At 46.6% G+C, this 6000-nt stretch overlaps 1 protein-coding gene across 5 annotated transcripts in view; it reads right to left on the reverse strand.

The window, feature by feature from the left end:
- Nucleotides 1-4163, reverse strand: part of DAB2 (DAB adaptor protein 2) — a 52114-nt gene extending 47951 nt beyond the window's left edge. For 2 of the 5 annotated variants that reach the window (XM_068535272.1, XM_068535271.1), the window contains exon 1: nt 3835-4162. The gene's annotated coding sequence lies outside the window, so the exon portion shown is untranslated. Of the gene's footprint in view, nt 1-3834 lie in introns of all 5 variants that reach the window. The other 3 variants (XM_068535273.1, XM_068535276.1, XM_068535275.1) reach the window with 3 other exon arrangements.
- Nucleotides 4164-6000: the final 1837 nt, after the last annotated feature.

Below are 6000 nucleotides of genomic sequence, written 5' to 3' on the forward strand. Positions count from 1 at the left end.
GAGAAGGATGAGGTAGGTAGGGAGGAGATTCTACCTCACTTAATAAAAAAAAAAGTAACTTCCATTTTTAGACCAGGAAGCAGTTTGTTCAGATTCTGCTTACCCTCGAGTGACAGGCTTCCTTCCAAGGTAGGGGAAAGATTCGGGAAGGGGAGTAACCATGGCAACCTGCCCAGCTACGTGGGCAAGGACAGTATGGGGCCCTGTGTACTCAGAAGACTTTTTATTTCTAGCCTAGCCCCTCAGTTTAGTTCCCGTGGTCCTCTCCCTTCCCACTTCCTTCTGCTATAATGCTGACTTCAGGGGGAAGGACTGCTCCTTCTCTGTAGGGGGTCTGGGGGTAGGGGGTGGAGGCAAAGACTTAAATGAGACCAGAGGAGGTCAGCTTGACCAAAGCAAACTGCAGGCTCCAGGCAGAGAACAGAGAGTAACTCCCAGTCGGTTTAGTGTTAAGCACAGCAAACTCCCTGGCTTTGTTAATATTAAGTGCTTAAGTGATTAACATTTTTCAGGTAGACAGGCGGTGCCCAACTTTGACAAAGACATTCCCCGTTCCGCCTTTAGTTTTCACAAAGGTACATAATTCAGTGGTTCAGGGGGCAACATGAAAACAAAACATCAGAACAAAGTATTCTAAGCATACCGGATTAACAGTCTTCCCAACAAACCTGGGGATAGGTATTATTATTCTCTCCAGATAAGAAAGCTTAAGGTCAGAGAAATGATGCAATTTGCTCAAGGTCACGTGAGAAGCAGTGCAGTCCCTGGGATTTGAACTCAGGCAATGGGGCCCCAGAACGCACACTCGCAACCACTCCCTGGCTGAGCAAGGTGTGAGGCAGAAACGGCCTGTGTGCCAGCCCTTTGTGTCCACACGCAGCGTCATTTGTTCCCCTCACCAGAAATCAGCGTACTCTTTATAGAAGGAGGCTCGATGGCCTGCTTTCCTTCTGAGTCACAGGATTAATCCAGTCAGGAAACATTACCATGAGTTAGGTTACCCTTAAATACATAGATCTGAGGTTACAGCTATTTCAGCTAAATGTGATTTTGGCCAACCTCTGTGCAATCCAGTGGCACAGCTTCAACTTTAGAATTACACAGCAGTGCCAGAGAATTTTCAGATACCACATCCTGTTCCTCAGGTGTTTCATATTTCGAGTCGAGTTCTCATTCTGGTTCTACTTGGAGTGTAGAGAGCCTTATGCATTTGGTCAAATACCAAAACCTCCCTAACTGGTCCAGTTTCAAGGCTTTCCACCTGGGGAGGCATCTTCTGCTGCCCCTTAGGGCAACTTAACACCCTGGAGCTCTGTCTTTGGCAGCCTTCTCAAGTATTTCAGCATCCTAGGTTTGTCTTTAAGAAAAGCATTAATTAAATCCTCAAGTCAAGAGAGACTGAGGAAGAGAAACACATGGAAACTTCAAAACTACCAAGGTGAAAAATATCGTCGTAGCAAGTGTAGGCTTACAGACACATGAGGGTAGAGAGAGAAATGAAGCAGCACATACTGGCTGTACCACCAACAGCCCATGTCTCCACAAAGCCTCCTGCTGACCAGCAGCCGTGACCAAGGCTTCCGTCTTCCCACTCTCTAAGTCTTCAGGTAATGGCAGGCATGGTCGAGCATGGCCAATAACTATCACACCAACCAGCTGGTCAGCAGCTTCCAGGGGTCCCTGTACCACCTTCCTTCACGCCAACAAGTGTCTTGAAAGCAATTCCCTTCAACCCAAACAAGGTGGCTGAAATCCATTCAACCTTTTGGGCAAGGCAAGACATAAGCCTAATGCACAGGAATTTGGACTTTTAGTTGAATCTCCAACTATAAAAAGTCTTGAGTGGAAATGCAGACCCTGGATTCTGTCCTTAACAATGAGGCAAGGCTTTGAACAAGCGCTGTGGCTCCCTTCCCTCTCTCACATCCTCAGGAGAAGATCAGCTGTGTCCAAGATCACCAGAATGGCGACTACCTATGTGTCACAGCTCAAAGTTGGAAGACATTCTCCTACCATCTACTTTAAAATGGAGGAGGGTATAGCTTAAGAAGAACTGGTTGCTAGGGCATCCATTTGGATAAGAAGGGAGAGAGTTGGGAGTGGGAAGGGAAGGGGAAGTGAAGTTATTCATCACCAACAAGAAAAAGAATCCAGTCTGCCTTAGGAGGATACTGATTAGGGATTTAGAAGTAATCTGTTCCAGAAATACACATTGGAAAAAACCACTAGGCCTCCTTTGTGCTTTCTCAACAAGACTGCACATTGCATTAGGTGTACCATTATTTATTAGCACATACGTAGCACTTCAACCCAAAGGATCCTTCCCCAAAGATGAAGGAGAGCTCAATCTCAAATACTTCTGAATTCTCATGGCAATAAACTTTCTTGCAGTATCATAGAGGCCTATCTATCTCCCCTCAAAGAGGGAGAGACAGAACCTGGGGGCGGAGGGGGCGGGCACCAGGCCTAGAGAAGAGAAGCCTGATCAAGGTCTGGCTGCTGGTTTCAGAAGCCAGGTGGAGGTGTCACAGAGCGTGGAGGCAAGCCATTTGGTAGCTGTCAGTCTCCCCCATTCCCAGCTCGTCCCTCCTGCCCCAACAGCCAGTAGATGCTCCTGTGTGGGGAGCGAACCTCAAGCCTGCAGGAAGATCAATTAGATACCCCATCAAAGCCATTCCAAGAGCCTTATCGGACCTCTTGAGGGCATTTCTGCAGCTGCCTTCTTTCCTCAGCCATTCCTTCTGTTTGAGTTAGCTCTGTCTTACCTCCCTCTCCCCACCCCTCCCCTGCTTTGCCTGATTAGGGCCAGAAATTTTTTCATTAAGTCACTTTATAGTGCAATAACAACATTTACTATTCATGAAGTCGCCCCTCCATAATGTTTAAGTCTTTCCATGTGTCTGGAAGCTTATTTCTGCTCTTCTCATTTTACAGAGTGCCTCTCTTCCTTCCAAACACAAACTAAAAAGAAAGAGGATAAGGTGGGGGGAGGAGGGGAATGGATGGGGTGGAGATAACATCCAGATTCTTTAAGTGTTTTTAATCCAGTTCGATTTCTCTTTGGACTCAAAGGGCTCCCTGCTAAAATTGACTGCGGACCTGAATTCCAGGCTAAGAATTAAGTCAAGAGGAAAGGACGACAGAAACAAATAACAGAGTCGGCTCTAGGCTATGAAACCCGCTATGTTGACTGGGGCTCTACGGTTTTAACCCATTCATTTTTTTCCCCTTTTCCAAAATTTTTACTTAATCTTTCCAGATTACAGCAAGCAGGCAAACACCACTTAAACACTTGGAGTTATTTCAAACAAGTTTGTTCAGTCTCTTGGGCAGATACTTTCTTAAGAATCGGGTGTAAGACAAAGTTCACGTTTTAATGCCATACGTTGTCAGTCACCGGGAAAAAGCTTCTCGCGGGCACAAACCAGGTCCCCAGCCTTTGTCACACGGCAAAAATAACCCCCCTTGGAGGAGTTAATTAGGCGGTCAGCGGCCACACCAGCGTCCGATCCGGGCTGCCCACAGAGCTTTTCAACAAGCACACACACACACACACACACACACACACACACACACACACACACACGGCGCTTGTTAAATGTCACTAGCTGGACATCTGGATTCCGACCCCAAAGATAAACGCATTTCGTGGGAGCATTCCTCGGATGTCAGGCCACAAAACCGCCTGTTTGCCCAAGTACACCGTCTCCTTTCTAAGATGCCCCAGCAGTCCCAGGTCTGCATCCCAAGGCGGAGCGGAGTGGGGGAAGCAAAGGAGGGAAAGAGGTCGCCAAAAATGGAGCCAAAGGGAAGAAGGATCGGAAAGCTACTCACAGGCTAGCTAGCGCCTCCGCGATGCGAGCATGACTTCCCGGGGGTGCCTGAGCCGCCTGGCTACCGCGCAGCCGACACGGCGGCCGCGCTTAAATAGCCGCCGGCCCGGGAGCCTCGGAGCCGCGGGCCACTCCCGGCGAGATATGGTTCTAATCAGATGCTGGCAGCTGAGGACTCCCCAGGAATGCGCCGGGATGTTTTTGCTGCCTGGGCTGGGTAACTCCCCCTCAACGTGTCTGCTGAGTCTTCCAAACTTAACTGTTTATTAACTCGAGCTGGGGCCGCGCAGAGGAGCCGGCTCCCGAGGACTGGGAGCCCCACCAGCGCGGGGCGATCGCCCGGAGCCCAGCGAAGGGGAGGAGGAAGGAGTCAGGGCGCCGTCCGGAGCCCAGACTCGCGGGGCTGGGGACAAGGGACAGGGGAGGGTGCGCTTAAGGACAGGAAAGGGAAACTCCGCAGGAAAGGGGTGGGACCCAGCGACCTTCATCTCACAAGTTCCTTCTCTGCGTTGCCGCTTCCAGGGATGTGGCGTCCCAAGTCGTCCTAACCCGGTAGGGCCCTTTGAACAAAGGGCTGCCTCTACTCCTGACTTTCCTGGCAAGAAGCAGTGGAGGCTAGCTCAGATCTGCTGTCGCTCCAGTTGCACGTGTGATTGCCCCCTTTAAAGGAACTCGTCTCTCTTTCACGGCAGATGTGGGTGCACTTAAGTGCACCGATTTAAATTGGTGGGTAATCTGTGTGTATATGTAAAACATACTGTATTTATGTATGAAATATAATCCAGTATATACAGATATAAAGACAAGCCTCTCTCTGGGAAACTGATATAAACAAAAATATGCACGCCTAAATAACCTAACTAATTAAGCTATATATTTGATATAAACAGAGATTATATACTGGCTTCTCCCACAGTATGGGCATCCCTGTGCAGACACATAACATGACTTTATCTGCAGTGATTTCTATAGTGTTTACTATACTTCTAAGAAAAATCTGAAATATGAGAAATAAAATGTTTGAAAATATTGACATACAGTACTCAGCAGTAGAAGGCACTCCATAGCGTATCTCAGTGGACCTTAACAAGCTGGGGATTCATCTTGTCTATATTTTAAAATCACGAACAATTGTAAAACATCCCCAGGAGCTTTGTTGATTTCTAAGAATTATGAAATTATTCTTGTGAAAGGTATGTCTATGTTTCCTTCATTTTTTTTTTTTTTTTAAGTCTGAGACAGTGTGTACTAAATGTGAAAAAAGCTAAATTGTGACTTGGATGGGAAGGGGTTATTGATTTTATTGAGTAAGTAACACACAGTGGATTTGCACTTTACCTCTGGAAACTGGGGGTTCAAATCAGGCTCATGGGACACCAGATATGTATTTTGTGGTCCCAGCCTAGCTCCGACTGCAAAACCACGTAATTTGGGAGAGCTCAGTGTGAGTGACAGTCCCTGCTCTCAAGTAGGTCAGGCTTGGGACAGCCCCGGAGCCAGGCGTGCAGAGCAGCAAAACCTGTCAGCGATGACAATACTACCTCTTTTGACCTTTACTCTTTCTGCCACCTGTCTCATCCCCTCATACCTGGGGAGGTAGACGTGAGGGGGGTGGTGCTGACAGTTTTCAACATTCCTCTGAGGCAATTTGCTATTATTTAAAAAAATGACTTTGTGTGAATGACAAGAGGTATATAAAATTTAGTCTTGGGACTGTATTTATAACATTTGTGCAGAGAAATTTATTTATTTATTTATTTTATACCACATTCTGTGTTTTGTTTTATCATTTCTTTTAACATCTTTATTGGAGTATAATTGCTTCACAGTGGTGTGTTAGTTTCTGCGCAGAGAAGGTTAATTCTGGTACATTTTAGGACATAGTGCTTTATTTTTAAGATCCAGAAGTACAGAGGGTTGGTTTCCCTTCCAAAAGCTAAGTAGCTGGAACAATGACAGCAGATTTCAGGCAAACAGGCTTTGACAATTTGAAGAAAAAAAAAATGGGGCTCTCTTTTAACCTCACTATGTAACACTTTCTCAGAAGTGACCACCCGCATCTATTTTTTCTTTAATCGAAAGACTCTTATCAAGAAATGTTGACTTATGTTTGCTCTACCCCACCAAATGGAAGGGATTTGTCTAAGAAGCCAGAGGAAGAAAATGA

This window comes from Eschrichtius robustus, chromosome 2 (assembly GCF_028021215.1).
Source record: "Eschrichtius robustus isolate mEscRob2 chromosome 2, mEscRob2.pri, whole genome shotgun sequence".
NCBI lineage: Eukaryota > Metazoa > Chordata > Mammalia > Artiodactyla > Eschrichtiidae > Eschrichtius > Eschrichtius robustus.